Source organism: Amia ocellicauda, chromosome 13 (genome assembly GCF_036373705.1).
Source record: "Amia ocellicauda isolate fAmiCal2 chromosome 13, fAmiCal2.hap1, whole genome shotgun sequence".
Lineage (NCBI taxonomy): Eukaryota > Metazoa > Chordata > Actinopteri > Amiiformes > Amiidae > Amia > Amia ocellicauda.
Genome location: NC_089862.1, coordinates 32,156,119 through 32,174,626, shown reverse-complemented (window position 1 = coordinate 32,174,626; position 18,508 = coordinate 32,156,119).

Below are 18,508 nucleotides of genomic sequence, written 5' to 3'. Positions count from 1 at the left end.
AGTTCTTGAGTGTTTCAGTTGGACTTTCTTGAGTAATGGCTTCCTTCCTGCCACCCTTCCATACAGGGCAGATCTGTGTAGTGCAGGGATATTGTTCTCCCAGCTGCCCTCAAAGTCTACCGCTCTCTACTGTCCACATTCTCCTCCTTACTCACCTCAGCCAGTAAGAAGTCTTACTTCCAATCACTCTTTGAATCCTCCGTCAACAACCCCTGCAAACTCTACTCCACCTTCTCCTCCCTCTTCACCCCCTCCCTCTCCTCCTCCCTCATCTCTCTCTGCAGATGATTTTGCCTCCTTCTTCTCCTCCATGATCACAGACATCTACAAGCTCTTCAACAGTCCCCCTTCCTCTCCCATCCCGCCCAAGTCTCCCACCGACCAAGCTTCCTTTTCTTAATTCTCACCTCTCTCGGATTCTGAAGTTTCCTCTCTCCTCCTAGGTCACAAACCCACAATGTGTGCCCTGGACCCTCTCCCCACTCGCCTCCTCCAAGTGACCGCTCCTGATCTACTCCCCTTCATCTCCTCCCTCCTCAACTCCTCACTCCTCTCTGGATGTTTCCCCTCTGCATTTCAACAAGCTGCTGTCATCCCACTCCTCAAGAAACCTAACCTTGGCCCCACCTCTCCTCAGAACTACCGCCCTGTCTCCCTACTCCCCTTCCTCTCCAAGACTCTCGAGCGGGCGGACCACCCTCAGCTCTCTGCATTTCTGTCCCATCATTCACTCCTGGATCCTCTGCAATCCGGCTTCCGCACAGCTCACTCCACTGAGACGGCTCTCCTGGCAGTCACTGACTCCCTCAGCTGTGCTCGGGCGGCCTCCCTCTCCTCAGTCCTCATCCACCTTGATCTCTCCGCAACATTTGACACCGTCGATCACTGCATCCTCCTCTCCTGCCTCGCTGACCTTGGAATCTCTGGGACTGCTCTCACCTGGTTCTCCTCCTACATCAATGACCGGACCTACCAAGTGACATGGCGAGGCTCCTCATCCACCACCCAACCTCTCCTCACAAGCGTTCCCCAAGGCTCCGTCCTGGGCCCGCTCCTGTTCTCTCTCTACACTCACTCCCTGGGCCCCCTCATCGCATCCCATGGTTTCTCTTATCATTTTTACACAGATGATGCCCAGATCTTCCTGTCTTTCTTCTCATCCCCTCTCGCATCTCTTCCTGTTTGTCTGCTATCTCTGCCTGGATGCACTCGCACTACCTCAAACTCAACCTCTCCAAATCGGATCTCCTCCTCCCCCAATACCGGCACGCATTCAGTTCAAGACTTTGACCATCACCTACCGCTGTCTCGACCACACTGCACCAAGCTACCTTCAGTCACTCGTCTCTCCATACATCCCCTCCAGACCACTGCGGTCTTCCGGTGCCAGAAGGCTAACTCTGCCTCCTCTCCACTCTCCTTCCTCCAGAGCCGCTCCTTCTCATCCCTGGCCCCTAAGTGGTGGAATGACCTGCCCACCGAAGTCAAAACAGCAGAGTCTCTGACCTCCTTCTGGAGATTACTCAAGACGCATCTTTTCAGACAGTACTTGTAATTTAGTCCTTTACTCTCCTGTAAGATAGCACTTTACAACATTTTGTCATACTTCTTGCATTGCATTACTAGTACTCGTATTGTTAATTTTGATTTCCCCTATGCTCCCATTCCCTTGGCCCTTGACTGTGACTTAACATCTTGTCTGCACTTACAATCTAGGATGGAAGACCTTTTATATCGTTTACTGTATATCCCTTACATACTTTATAATTTGTAAAATGTATTATGCCTTGAACTGCACTGTATTATTGCACTTTGTATTGCTCTTATGTTGTAAGTCGCCCAGGACAATGGTGTCTTCTAATTAATAAATAATAATAATAATAATAATAATAATAATAATAATAATAATAATAATATGATTATTGTTGTTATTATTATTATTATTATTATTATTATTATTATTATTATTATTATTAACGCACACCTTGACCAGACGTGGCCTTAAAAACCTGGAACTCTTGAAAAGTTCCCATTGGCCTCTTGGTAGTCTCTCTGAACAGTCTCTGTCTAGTTTGGAGGGATGACCCGATCTATGCAAGATCTTGGTGGTGCCTTCCACTTCTTAATAATCGTTTTGACTGTGCTTCAAAGGATATTTAAGGCCTTTGATATATTTTTATATTTATCCCATCTGTGATCTGTGCCTTCCAACAACTTTGTCCCTCCTTGGAGTCTTTGCTTTGAAATGCATGACCCAGCAGAGGGAACCTACAGGAACTTCTGAATGTATCTTGAAATCATGTGAATCACCACAATTTAACACAGGTGGAGGCCACTCGACTTGGTGTTTGATTTTGAAGGCGATTGGATACACCTGAGCTAATTTAGCATTACTACACCAAGGGGAGTGGACACTTATACAACCAAGCTATTTCAGTTTTTAATTTTAATACATTTTCTACAACATTCAAAAATATTTGTTTTACTTTGAAGTAGGGGGATAGGATGTGTAGATGCGTACATAAAAAAATAAAACCTATTTTACTGCATTTTAATTCCAGGCTATAAGACAACAAAATGTGTAAATTTTGAAAGGGGGTGTAGACTTTATACAATGTATACAAGTATGTAAATATTAGTATTACATTAGTAAATATGTATGTAGCTTAAATATTTGATATATTAATGGCCATTTACTTACAGTACATGTTGTGCAGGTGACACTCTTGCTATGGGAATCCATCCCATTTTTTGCCCCAGATTTTTTTTTCCAGTGTGTCTTTATATATTAAACTTGGGTGATCCAGCCAAGATCTGTCATATACGGACCTGTAGCTTTTCATGAGCCCAGGCTGTGGATGTGCTGAATGGACTAACGCTCTATATTTCTGCATTGCTTGTCCTATGTAACCTATGGCATCATATTCCATAAATAAACTGCCATTTCTATAATATATTTGCACAGACTAGCAGAAGAAGATGTTGATTTATCATGCTGAAGTTACATTTCTTTCTGAGGTCATCCGCTTTGACTGCCTAAGGTTTAAAAGCACACACACACACACACACACACACACACACACACATCATGAATGAGAAACGAGGATTTTTTTTTTAATGGCTTACACAAACTTTGATCAAAACCAATGTGCTGGCCTAGAGCACACAGCTGCCATTTTGTGGGATGAGGGGAAATTTACACATGGCTGCTCTTATGTTCCTTGCCATCTCATGGAAGCCTTCTTGCGTTGATAACACGTGAGGTAATTCAGGCATTGCGGTTTGTTTTCTGTTGAATTCTGGGGTTAATGATGATCTTCTCTGTAACTGGATTTCACTGTTAGAAAATGAACCTCAGAATAACCCCAGAATATATCTTGTGAAATACATGTATTATTTACTCATGTATCATATCTGTCATGTATCTGCTATGTCGTAAACTGTGCCTCAAGCTCTAGCAAACCACATTGCATAAAATGGTTGTGTCTCAGAGACCCTGTTGTGAGCTTATGTCCAGTAAAGGAGGATTTCTTCACATCGTTTAATTGACAAGGAGACTGGAGGGCAGTTAACACAATTACTAACTCAAAAAGTGTTGAGCAAAATTAGGAACAATTACATTGTATATAATACATGTTTTATCACACAAGATTAATTAACTCTGGTGTTATACTGTGGTTTAAACAATATGTGTCAAAAGGTCTAGGCAAGGGGAAACGTGTTGTAATGTAACCTAATACCAAATAAAATACATTAATAATTCAATTAACATCATGAAACATCATGTCAGGAAGGGAAGAGTCCAGTTCACCTCAGGACATTCCCCTTCATGTGTCCCTGTGCATTATGTTACTTCACAGTTGTCCTACAATAGCATTGACAGATCTCAAACTGGTGGTATGATTTAATGTGATTGACCCGCTATTTTGTAAGGCAGTGCAAGGACATGGACACCAGTACTCAACGTGACTGGCTCAATCCACTTCTTACAAGTTACTTTTTAAAATATTAAAATGTTTCATAACACCCTCTGATTAGAAAATGGTCTCTGGCAAAAATGTGAGACAACTGTTCAAACACGGTGTGTACGCCAAAGCAACTCATTGCAATATGTATGGTTAACTAAAGTTCAGACTGCATTTGTTCATAATTAGACTGATATTGATACTGCAAAGTCCACATGTATTTACTTATGTTGCAAATTACAGATTTCTAAATACATTTAATTTGTATTAGTCATGGATTTATTTGTGATATAGCAATAAGGGTTGCCACTTTAAACACAGCATTGCTGAAAACAAATGAAAATGTAATATTTAATTAAGTAAATAATGAGCAAGTAACTGTAATGTTTTGTTTGGACATCCAATGGATATTTGTTTTTTATATATATTCATGGCATACCTACACACTTTGATTATCCACACGAGATCTGGGTTTTCTGTACTTCATCAGTGAGAAAGGATTTGCTCTTGCAGTGTGTGGGGCTCACAAATTGATTCATTAGAAATTGAACTAACTGCCTGACAATGCCTTCATGTTTATTTGAAGGTTCGTTGGCTTCCTTCTCAGTCAATACCAATCCCATGCATAACTTAATGGCCAAGATAGTCACATTTTACTGGACACACCCAGTCTTGACCCATGATTTCTGAGCCTTGAGATGCAATCTCTTGCTGGGTGCAAACAGTTTTCCTGAGAATGTCCTCATATTGTCCTCTTCTTGATCTTACTACTGTGGTGTCTGTAGCTCTCCTGTGGTGAATGTGAATGGCCTATTCAAGTTTTATAATCCCTGCATTCACAGGAACTACAGGTTCTTCTCCTGCTCCAGCTATAACCCTGCCAGCTATCTTGTCTCCAGAAAGACAGCAAGCTTATGATTATGGATTTCTGCTGCGTGACACATTTCCCAGCTTTCTCAGTGTTTTAGAGTGTGCTAAAATTGTGCAAAAAAGTGCAATCTCTGACTCTTTATATTTTAGGCAGAGACCAAATCAAAACTTTGACCAAAACTTGTTTCCTTTTACCCTATCATGTTTTAATATATGAGTAGCAGAAAGTGGCTTCTTGGAGGAGTACTAATCTGTAAAGGAAGGAAAGGTTTTTTTGTGGATGCATTGCTAAAGTGTAGTAATTCTGGCATGTGTGTGGTTAACAAGCCTCAAACAAGAGGTTTACAAGGGTCAAAGTTCAGTTGAACATCCCTTTAGGACGGCAGCAGACCAGACAGTCAGGGAACAGACATCCAATGCTTTGAAAACCCAGAATGTGCCTGTAAACAGCTATCTGGACCCAGGGTTGGGTTTCTGGCTATTAGACTTTCCCATGTATAATTTCCATATGTTCATATATTAGGAATCAAGCATTTATGAGCTGTGACCAGCTGGCACATATCTCCGCACAGCTGCTAGCGAGGAGTGGAACCATAATCAGCCTCACATTAAGCCATTGTTACAACTGACTGCTTACCATAAATCCAGGGTATATCTCAGCTATACTGTGTATTTAAACACGCTTTCTCTCTTTTAGTCGGCTATAATCAGTTTATTTTTCCTCCTCAGCTGGTCATCTGAAGTCTTAGAACCGTGCCTCTGTTTTTACCTCTGTTTATGTAGTTTGTTTTTTCAGTTTATTATTTTAATTTGTTATTTTCAGTTGCAGCCGTGGGTTGAGAACGTATCTGTGAGGGGAATAGCTTTGGTTTATTGTATATGGTTTACACATAGGAGTGAATTGAATTATTTGGTTATATTTCCCCTGTGGATTTTTTGAGTGATACCATTTGGTTGTCAGTCCTATGAGAAATGGGAGTATTGATCAGCATCGATATTGAACTTATCTAAATAATTAAAATTGGCTCAAACAAGGCCGGTGTGTAATGGTCTTTCTTTCTGAGTTTTGAGAAGTTTGAATCAGACAGAGGCTCTCATTTCCCAAAACATGTAATGTTCCTGGCCTTAACATTTTTAGAGGATGAGGTAAACATGTATAAATTGATAACAAACCTTCCTATTGTGTCTAAGTCGTCAACATGGACACGGAAGTTATTGTTAGTGGAATTGTATCAAATGGACATGGCAAAGCGGCATCATCTTTACCCATTATCAATATTGTTAATTATTCAGTAGCCAATATACAGTGCCTATAGGAAGTATTCACCCCCCCTGGACTTTGTAAAATTGTGTTGTTATAACCTAAATTTTGGTGCATTTAAATGCCTTTTTCCCCCGCCTACTCAACCTACTCAACACTTTGAAAAAGCAAGAGAATATTTATTGTAAAACAACAGTTAATGAAAAATACAAAAACTGAATTGTCTTGGTTAGAGAAGTATTCATCCTGCTGAGTCAAACATTGGTAGAACCGCATTTGGCAGCTTTAACAGCTGTGAGTCTTTTGAGGGTCAGTCTCTACCAGGTGTGCACATCTGGATTATGCAATATTCACCCTTTCTTCTTGGAAAAATTGTTCAAACTCTGTCAAGTTAGATGGGGATTGTGGTTGGACAGCAAACTTCAATCCTTGACACAGATTCTCAATAGGATTCAAGTTTGGGATTTGACTGGGTCACTCTAGGACATTTACCTTTTTAGCCACTCCAGTGTTGCTTTGGGGTGCTTGGGGTCATTGTCCTGCTCAAAGGTGAATCTCTTTCCCAGCCATAGTTCTTTTTTAAACTGAAGCAGGTTTTAGTTCCATCTATTTTGCCCTCTACCCTGGCAAGCTTCCCAGTCCCTGCTGCTGTAAAGCATCAAATAAAGTGGCCACCACCATGCTTCACTGTAGGGATGGTGTTACCTGAGTGATGTGCTGTGTTAGAGGTATACCAGACATAACGCTTTGCATTTAGGCCAAATAATCCACTTTTTGTTTCATTGGATCACAGAATATTTTGCTACGTCTCCCATATGCCTTTCTGCAAATTCCAGCCATGATTTTACATGTGCTTTTTCAGAAATGTCTTCCTTCTTTACACTGTTCCAAACTGGGCAGATTTGTACCTGAGCTACAATTTATCCCAACAAAAGTTGTCATGCAACAAAATGTGAAAAAGTCCAAGGGGTGTGAATACATTTTACAGGCACTGTAACCTGTTAGACATGCATATTAATGTATTGCATATAAAGTGAGTGCAATTGCAAATTGTTCTAAATTAATCACAAATACAAAACAGAAAATAATTGAATGCGTTAGTAATCACCCCCTTCAGTCACTATTTGGTAGAGGCACCTTTGGCAGCAATTACAGCCATGAGTCTACGTGGATAAGTCTCTTCCAGCTGTGCACATCTGGACACAAAATTGCTCAAACTCCATCAAGTGGGATGGGGACCTTTGGTGAACAGCAATTTTCAACTCTTTCCACATATTCTGAATTGGATTGAGGTTCAGGCTTTGACTGGGCCACTCCAGGACATTTCAACAATGGCTTTCGTTTTGCCACTCTCCCATTAAGGCCACTTTTGTGAAGCACCCAGGCTATTGTTGCAGTATGCAGTGTCTCCCAGCTCAGCCGTGGAAGACTGTAACTCCTTTAGAGTTGCCATAGGCCTCTGGGTGGCCTCCCTGACCAGTGCCCTTCTCGCCCAGATACTCAGTTTTTGGGACGGCCTGATCTAGGCAGATTCACAGTCGTGCCATATTCTCTCTATTTCTTAACAATGGACTTTACTGTGCTGCGGGGGATATTCAATGCCTTGGAAATGTTCTTATATCCTACCCCTGATTGATGCTTTTGAAGAACCTTATTCTGGATTTGCTTTGAATGTACCTGTCTTTATGATATAGTTTTTGTTAGGAATTGAACTAACCAACTGTGGGACCTCCCAGAGACAGGTGTATTTAACCTGAAATCATGTGACACACCTTCATTGCACAGAGGTGGACTCTATTCAACTTATTACGTGACTTCTAAAGACAATTGGTTTCACCACAGCTAAATCAAGTGTGTTATAGCAAAGGGGGTGATGACTTATGCATTCAATTATTTTCTGGTTTGTATTTGTAATTAATTTAGAACAATTTGCAGATTATATTTTTGTCTTTGACATTATGGACATTTTCTGTATTGGTCAGTGGCAAAAACTCTGGATTAAATCCATTCTGATTTCATGGAAAAGTCCAAGGGTGGTGAATACTTTTGACAGCCACTGTAAATTTACTTTTTCTTTGTTGTCTCTTGAGGTTTCAACCTCTTACCTCCTATTGACTGCTTTCCCCATCTATGTGTCAACTGTGCTACTTTCACCTTTTTCTACTCTCTTACCTCCTCTCTTGATTCTCTCTGCCCTCATATGTCTATTCCTGCCATGGAGAAGGGCATCTGCAGTCAATAAATGAATGAATGGAGTCATTAATTAATTAATACATTATAATGAATAACCACACCTATTTTTCTCAGAACCACCGATCCTCTGTATCTCTGTCACCTGTTTCTCTTGATTATTGTATTATCAAATAAACATCTTATTGATGTATCATCGCCATCCTGTGGATTTATTACAGTCCTTTATCTTTTTGCAATATGTTTAAATTGATCAGGTTTGTGGTTGGACAAAAGGTTTATCTTAAAGATGTGCCTCTTCTAGATGGAGGTTTGTGATAGGTTGTTTTAGACATTCCCATGTATGCCAAGTACTTTGAAATCAATCAGCTTAAATACCACCAGCATTACTGCATTATTGAAAGCTCAGAAAGCTCAGTTGAATACACAACAGAACAATCTTTATGCCTAAAATGAATAGCCAGTCCAAGATTTGTTTGAATATGAACCCTGATATACTTAATCCACCAGTAGTGTTACATTTCCCTGCATGTTGCTCCATTTGTTTAATTACCTTAACTCTTCATAATTGTTTTTTTAATTAGTTAACAGTCATAATAAACTAAAAACATGGCACTTTTCAATTTTCCAAAGACAATGAATTACAATATTTTAGAAGCTGGAAGCCTTTCTGTCTCTTGGGAACCAAATAAAACAAATATGAATAGCCTTTGATGGGAAACCCTGCATGTTGGTATCCGAGGTCCAGAGGTACAGCTGTGCCTTGTGGACTGTTTCATAGGCAACATCCTGAAAATTCGTATTGTGAAGATTCTCATTCTATTTTCAAAATGTCTCGGCCCTGCAGCGGTTATTGTTGGAACTATATTTACTATATATGTTTGTAAATATAATGAATTCATGCAAAAGTGCGCCATCTACTGACCACTGAAAAACAGGCAGTGCCATGTATTTACTAACTAGACTACATTACAAAAAGTCTCTCTCTCCAGTCCAATCATGAACAAGCGCACTAGAGGAAATTTCAAGCTTTAATACTGGCACTTTGCATTGTGTTAATAATGCTTTGCTGTTTAAAATAAACAAACTAAAAATATAGTTTTTCTTCCTCCTATTATATAGTTTTGTTTATGTCTACATTTAATGTAATTTGTTTTTGACAAGTCTCCTGCATATCTGATTTAAAGTCATCCTGAGGTACACAAAGCTGATTGTGCACAAACACATTTTTTAAGACATGTAAAGCACTCTTTAACTTCCCATAAACAACACATTTTTGTTTTTGCTTACCATCATTTCATTTTAGGATTGGGTAACTGTCCAGGATAAATAAATAAATGCATTAAAAAATAACCAGTCAGTATACAGTGAATTTTCTCCAGTGCATGAATACTTTCAGGTTTCTGCTACAAAATGGAAAATTCTGTATAATTTCTTGAATGCAGAAAAAATAGAAACTTAATGCATAATTTAACAAAGCAGTGAAAATGCTAATTTATATTTATTTTTTGTTAAAAAGCATTAGCTTTTTTATTTATATTAATTACAAACCTCATGAATACATTGTTTGAGTAACTATTGTGTAAAAACAGTAACTATATATTCTTCAGTTGTAGAAATGTTCCACCAAGCATGACATTGTAAAGTAATTACAGTGCAAATAAATCACTGAAATAAAAACAAACGGCTGAATTTCTCCAAAGATGCCAAAATGGAAAACTCCACATCTGTACTACAACACATACTTTAATCATAAGAATTGTACACCGATCAGCCATAACATTATGACCACTGACAGGTGAAGTGAATAACACTGATAATCTCGTTATCATGGCACCTGTCAGTGGGTGGGATATATTAGGCAGCAAGTGAACATTTTGTCCTCAAAGTTGATGTGTTAGAAGCAGGAAAAATGGGCAAGCGTAAGGATCTGAGCGACTTTGACAAGGGCCACATTGTGATGGCTAGACGACTGGGTCAAAACTGCAGCTCCTGTGGGGTGTTCCTGGTCTGCAGTGGTCAGTACCTATCAAAAGTGGTCCAAGGAAGGAAAAGCGGTGAACCAGCAACAGGGTCATGGGCGGCCAAGGCTCATTGATGCACGTGGGGAGCGCAGGCTGGCCCGTGTGGTCCGATCCAACAGACGAGCTACTGTAGCTCAAATTGCTGAAAAAGTGAATGCTGGTTCTGATAGAAAGGGGTCGCATATGGGGCTGTGTAGCCGCAGACCAGTCAGGGTGCCCATGCTGACCCCTGTCTTCTGCCGAAAGCGCCTACAATGGGCACATGAGCATCAGAACTGGACCACGGAGCAATGGAAGAAGGTGGCCTGGTCTGATGAAGCACGAGTTCAAGGTGTTGACTCAATCCAATCGAGCATCTGTGGGATGTGCTGGACAAACAAGTCCGATCCATGGAGGCCCCACCTCGCAACTTACAGGACTTAAAGGATCTGCTGCTAACGTCTTGGTGCCAGATACCACAGCACACCTTCAGAGGTCTAGTGGAGTCCACGCCTCGACGGGTCAGGGCTGTTTTGACGGCAAAAGTGGGACCTACACAATATTAGGCAGGTGGTCATCATGTTATGGCTGATCGGTGTAAGTAGTCACAACTAAATAAACATGCATGCCTACATACCTACATACATATATACATGTGTGACCGGGGGGGATGAGAGAGACCCCTGCTCGCACACACGTCACCAAATACCCAACTTGACTACGCCACCCCAATTATATTTTGGAGGCTGGGGGACCCCCTATATCCCTCCTTTCATTCACCCCGCAATAGGTTTGGCTCAGGCACTGATGATATAATTTATCATTTTTATTTCTCACAAACGCAAGGACAGATCGCACAAATACAGGGCACAAAGTCTGCACACACACATCCTACATCTAAAGCTAACTTAAAACACAATCCTAAAATAATATATATAAAATATTACCTAACCTCAAAATGAAGGTAAACCCTACACTTAACTAAAACTAACACTTTATGGTGCAACAGTACATTATTCTGTACTACATCCCAAGCTGATTGAGTTGTTGCTTGCTTTACATGCAATAACATATTTCCCTGCTGATTTCTGTCTATTTTTGTGCTTTTGGTACCATAAGCCTACAGTTACTGATATATAATTTAACTAATAGCTGAAGCCCACTGTGCTCTGTACTGGTGATTAATCTGATTACCTCCACCTGCACATTACACAGCAACCCACATATATGGAAATATATTTCACAATGTATAATAAAATATATTAAAGGATACAAAATATATAAATTATAGACAACATCTTAATATGCATAAACATTAATTTACTTTTTAAATCAAACAAAAGTAATATGAAAATGCATCAAAATAACTGTGTCTACAATCAGCATATTTCCTCTCCCACACTGTGCCCCTGTGCAGAGTGTCACAGTGCGCCCCTCAGCCTGTGGCAGCCACTGGGTCTGTGCGTCCCTCCCCAGGAGGATTGCCAGTTTTTCTTTTGTTTTCCTTTTTCACAATTGAATGGGCATTGGGAATTGTTTTGTGAAGTGCTGAAATGCATCTCTGTCTCTCCACACACACACACACCAGTTGAAATAACAACTTGAATATGTTAAGGAGAAGTGTCTCTAATACAATCCAGGTGCATCATGTTAAAAATGCATTTGCTTTTTAAAAAGAAAGCTTTGAATATGAAATGAGTTAGGGATTCCATTATATAGATAGGGAGAAAAGCGCCACCGGCACTGTTTGTTACTCCCATAATGCACCGTGTTGGGTAAGATGGACATTCCTATGTTAAATAGTTGACTATCTCGTTTAAATAGAGGATCTTTGTTAATAGTCTTTGATCAAAAATAAAAATCATATTATAATAATAATAGCATCAAAAAACACAAATCAAAGTATTTTCTCTTCTTTAGTGTGATCTCATAATCATTTATATGGTTTTTATTTTCGTAATAATTCATTACTAAATGTTGGATGTAGCGGAGACTGGATCCAAGATGGATGCCGGGAAGAAACCAGAGCACAGGGCTGTCGCAATTTTGGAGAGAATGTATAACCTATTCAATTAAGTTAGGTAAACATCAATTCAATAAAATAAATTAAATACAAACAATTATGTTCACGCAAAAATCTGATCCACCGGCTGATCTTAAAGTAGATCCAGTCTTCACACACAGCTCACAGGATGGGTTCTCAAAACGTAACTAAGAAGCTGTGAATATATATATATATATATATATATATATATATATTTGGGAAAAAAATATATACACTCACCTAAAGGATTATTAGGAACACCATACTAATACTGTGTTTGACCCCCTTTCGCCTTCAGAACTGCCTTCATTCTACGTGGCATTGATTCAACAAGGTGCTGAAAGCATTCTTTAGAAATGTTGGCCAATATTGATAGGATAGCATCTTGCAGTTGATGGAGATTTGTGGGATGCACATCCAGGGCACGAAGCTCCCGTTCCACCACATCCCAAAGATGCTCTATTGGGTTGAGATCTGGTGACTGTGGGGGCCAGTTTAGTACAGTGAACTCATTGTCATGTTCAAGAAACCAATTTGAAATGATTCGACCTTTGTGACATGGTGCATTATCCTGCTGGAAGTAGCCATCAGAGGATGGGTACATGGTGGTCATAAAGGGATGGACATGGTCAGAAACAATGCTCAGGTAGGCTGTGGCATTTAAACGATGCCCAATTGGCACTAAGGGGCCTAAAGTGTGCCAAGAAAACATCCCCCACACCATTACACCACCACCACCAGCCTGCACAGTGGTAACAAGGCATGATGGATCCATGTTCTCATTCTGTTCACGCCAAATTCTGACTCTACCATCTGAATGTCTCAACAGAAATCGAGACTCATCAGACCAGGCAACATTTTTCCAGTCTTCAACTATCCAATTTTGGTGAGCTTGTGCAAATTGTAGCCTCTTTTTCCTATTAGTAGTGGAGATGAGTGGTACCCGGTGGGGTCTTCTGCTGTTGTAGCCCATCCGCCTCAAGGTTGTACGTGTTGTGGCTTCACAAATGCTTTGCTGCATACCTCGGTTGTAACGAGTGGTTATTTCAGTCAAAGTTGCTCTTCTATCAGCTTGAATCAGTCGGCCCATTCTCCTCTGACCTCTAGCATCAACAAGGCATTTTCGCCCACAGGACTGCCGCATACTGGATGTTTTTCCCTTTTCACACCATTCTTTGTAAACCCTAGAAATGGTTGTGCGTGAAAATCCCAGTAACTGAGCAGATTGTGAAATACTCAGACCGGCCCGTCTGGCACCAACAACCATGCCACGCTCAAAATTGCTTAAATCACCTTTCTTTCCCATTCAGACATTCAGTTTGGAGTTCAGGAGATTGTCTTGACCAGGACCACACCCCTAAATGCACTGAAGCAACTGCCATGTGATTGGTTGGTTAGATAATTGCATTAATGAGAAATTGAACAGGTGTTCCTAATAATCCTTTAGGTGAGTGTATATATTTAAAAAAAGAAACCATGTTATCTCATAGCAACCACTACATTAAAAAACTATTTGCTTTTGCTATGAATGCAGGTGAAAAAAAAGTATTACTAAATGGAAGAAGTAATACAGAGCCTGTATAGAATCCTCAGTGTTTTTTCTACTCGTTAACTATATCCCTCCTTTCTGTTTTTCCTCTTGGCTCATTCCAATTATGTATAGCGGCAAACAGGAACATAATTTGCCACTCTCTCTACTTCCTCCCCCACCACCTTATTTAATCTGCTCAAAATAAAAATCAATAATATAACCTTTAAACTAAATGTTTGATCTTGTCTGCCACCAGGAGCCAATAAGAAGACTTTATTCTAATTGTTATAATTGTTATAATTGTAATTGACACATTCTCCTACACGACCCCTGATAAAACCGGTCCCTAAAAACATGATTACACATGAAAGAAGACTGGAAGAAGGTGGAAAATATCTCATTTTCTACATAAAAATCTTTCTACTCATTTAAAGACTTTTGAAAACATTATCTTTTTCACAGCAGAGGCACTCAGTATAGCTGGCTCCTGTAGAGTTTCAGTATAGTTCAAGTTCTTAATAGGTAAGCCCTTAATACTGTAGCGACCTTGACTTTTAAAGGTTGCTAATTATATAAAACCACTCGAGGCAGAGTTTTTCAAAACAAAAACTGACGTTTATTAGTCTGTTCACAGAGGTACTTCCCCTTTCCCAGTTTTTGCCTTCAGACTCTCCCAAAACACACAGATCAGTCTCTTCGTTTAACTCCCACTCGACTCACCACGCCCTTATATACCTTATATACCCCCCCTATCTGGTGACTCCCTCCCATCCAATCACCGCTTTCCTACTGAACCACTCCGAGACGGGGGGGAGCCACACAGACACAAATACCCACAACATCCCTCCCTAATCCAGCACAACATCACCCCACATGTAACACACATTCACACCCATGCACACACACACACAGACAGACAGGGTCCCCGAACTGACTCCCCGCACCTTTTGGCTGCCCTACTGGCACATTCACACAGACACCCGCCAGGATTGCTACAATACACTGTCTGTGCTCAGACCTGCCCCAGTTTGGAGGGAGTGCTCAGTGTAGGACAACTGGGCCTTTCACATACTCAGTGTAAACCACTGAGGCGTGCAGCTTCAGCTGGGTGATGACTTTCCTGGACGAAGACAGGTCGTACTTCCTGTGGGTGATGATGTGGCTCACCTGGAACTCCTGTGTGACATTTGGAAGCCAACCATAAGCGTCAATCAACCCCACTTTCAGCCGTAGATTTGCAGGCTCTCTGTGGCGGTGAGGAGGAGGAGCTGTAGGACTGACACTGACTTACAAACAACTGTTATTCTAATCATAATAATAATAGCAATGCAAATTCACTATCATCGATACCTTGCTCCAGATTAATGCATTATCCTGTTAAGTGCATGAAGTCACGCCGGTCCCAAGCCTATGCAAATATCTGTAGTCCACTGTACAGTATTTCAATGTGCACATTGCAACATTTAAATCTGTATTTATTATTGAATTGTGTTTTTTAATGTGCACTGTACAATATAGAGCTGAGTGCAATATAGTTTTTTCTGTACTGAGTATTTTTGGTGTGGGTGTTTTTTTACCTAAACTGATAATTAGTTACTGCTGTTACTTCAATGTGCACAGTGCACTATTTACATTTGTATTTATTACCACATGTACAGTGTATCAAAAGTTCAATAAATGTTCTGTGATGTGCAGTATTTAAATGTTACCACTCCGAGACGGGGGTCTTTTATTTTTACCTAAACATTTTCTCTCTGCCATAAAGATTGGCACCACTAAAATGTTTTGAAGCGAGGTAGGGGGCCCCCCACAATCAAATCTCTCTCAAGACCCCCAAAAGGCTAGGCTGTTTCTCCCGAGCGCTGTAATCAAACACAGTCATTAACTTGTTTCAAACATCAATCTGTCCCGTTTCCTCCCTCCTTCCACAAATGCCACTACAGAACAGCATGACAACCCTGGGAAGTATGGGGGGGCGCGGCACAGCCCAGCCAGCAGTGTCCCAGCCATAAGCTTATGACCAACAGCCTCCACAGTACTAAAACATAATTTTCTCAGTACCCTTCCTCTCTCTCCTACAGAGTATTTATCTCAATTCTTCCGACCCATGAGACCCAGTTGCCCTGGCGCATTCCACAGTCACCGGCTCCCCATGGGCAGATCCCAGCCAGCCGCCCCAAACTGCGCTGCACCTCCCCGGATCCCAGAAGAGGAAAATGAATGGGGGGAACACCTGACTTATTTGTAAGTCTTTTTGATGTAGCACATCTAGCATTGTATATAAAAATCCACTACTTTGCATCATACCCTGCCTTCGTGTTTCCTAACCCTGCCTGTAGAGCACAGGCGCAGTGCCCAACCCCACACAGCATCACAGGGGTGGAGAATGTGGGCAGATACCTAGAGGCGACCCTAGCACACCTGGGTGCACAAATAGAGGCGCACACCGTGATGTGAGCAAGTTGTGCAACCCAGGGCCCCACTACTGGGAGAGTGATGGACAGCATCAAGAATACATCAGAGAGGGAGGAGTCTGTGACGTTCCCTGCGCTGGAGAGAGAGAGGAACCACTTTTGTTCTCCGTGAGGGGGGGAGCAGAGTCACTGATTTTTCCAGAGGATGATGAAGACGAGTGATCAGAACTCAGAAGCGCCAGAAATGGAGTAGGGGGAAGAATTACTCCTCCCAGTGGTCAGAGGGCAGGATGTGGAGCCACTTGAAAGGCCCAAAACACGACCAGAGGAAGACCCCGAAAAGGCCAGGGCCAAAGCACACTACAAAATTGCCAGCTGCCATTTGTTTGGCCTCTGTCGCTGGCCCTCGGTTGCTTGGCCACTGCTTCTCCCTGCTGGTCTTTGGGGGAGAAGGTGGTCGTGGCATGGGCCAACATCAATTTGTTTACTGGGATTACATTGCAGTGTATTATATATCATTACAGTACTACGAAAATGAACATGCGTTACACAGGAAAAAAAATGACTTACAGGACTAAAAGGGGACAGCCAACATCCATCCCTATTACTGCATAGTTAGTGGAAGCAAGTTTCTCTGAAATGCTTGGTGATGGACAGTGCCCTGTCTTAATGCCAAATTTATTATTTGTATTACTGTTGCAGCAATAATGTGTAAATGATGGGCATTTCATCTTTTTTATTGCTCTGTGTGGGCCAGGTTTAGTCTAGTGTCTGTGTAGCCGATTTTAGAATAAACATAACTCTCTTTAAAGGTCATATAGAGGTAAAATTACAAAGAAGTATGTGATAAGGTTTGGGGTACCTCACTGACATCGTGTGGTTTCCCAGCAACCAAAGGGAGTAATCCTCTATATGATAGTAATTTCTTTATAAAAACTTCAGATGAGTCTTCCTGGCATGACTGATCATCTCTGGAGCGCTTTTCAGAGCTGAATAAACTCTGTGTGGTATTATTCTATTATACTTATATCAGGCCCTGAGTGTTCCTTGTCTGTCTACCTATTCTGTTCTCCCCTTCATGCTTGTTATACATCATTACTATTTATATATAGCAGTCATGAATTACTCCCTAAAGAAGAATATCAACTTATATACTGCCCTAATATACTGTGCTGTTTAATACACTGTGCTGTAATGCACTGTACTGTAAAGAAATACACTGTATTGTACTATAAAAGGCTGTACTTTCGCTGTGATATTGTATTGCATTGTGGTAGAGGCCTATAGATTGTATAAAATGTTTTGCATCGTGCTGTACTATACTACACTATTAAATCACCACTACAGCTCTGATTACATTAGTATACACAAATCCAAGGTCAGGGAATGTGTGTGTGTCTGCGTTTGTATAACTGGTATTTATTTTCTGTATATGTGTGTGTATTGTACAGTTTTAGTTAAACCACTCCAATAAAATGTGCACTTTTTACAGTTTTCAGTTTCTTTGGAATGCTTTTCTGTGGTTGAGATCCCTAAGATAAATGCACCTGAATCACATGAACAAATGTACATGTGTGATTGATTTCTCTGGGTTAAAGAATAGTTGATTCAAAAGACAGCTTGTTCAAATTATAAATGTATAAATGTATACAGTCCTAAGTTTCAACTTGGCTGAGAAGTGAGGAAAATGCTTACGCAAACAATAAGCATAGTGAGTTGATTATATGATTCATTACACAATTATGGCATTTCCTGTCGCTTTGTAAAAGAGACAGTTGTACTGAGCATTTCCATGGCTTTATCAGAAGTTATATTTATTTTCTTACATTAATTTTCCATTCAGACTGTTCTTTTTATATAAGCCAGTTCTGTGAAATAAGAAGGTAACAAAGGGGGCATATTCCGCAGCAAGGATAGACTCTTTGTCCATACATTGTATAATTTAAAACCTAGCCATGAATTACTGACTTCTAATTTATTGAGTTGTAAACCAGTCAATTTATTTCTGTCTTTGCACATTCCTGGTCCATTCCTGCTTGTGCACAATAAAATGACTGTGGCCTTTGATCAACTGGGCTGAATGGAAACACATAATCCATCTTCACTTGAAGGTCTGATGTTGAAGATTAACCACAGCACCTGACTGATGATTTGTTGTATTCAGTCTAAACCGTGTGAAATGCTCGGTAGAATGCCATCTACACTGAGTTATAAAGTTGGTTGAGTTATC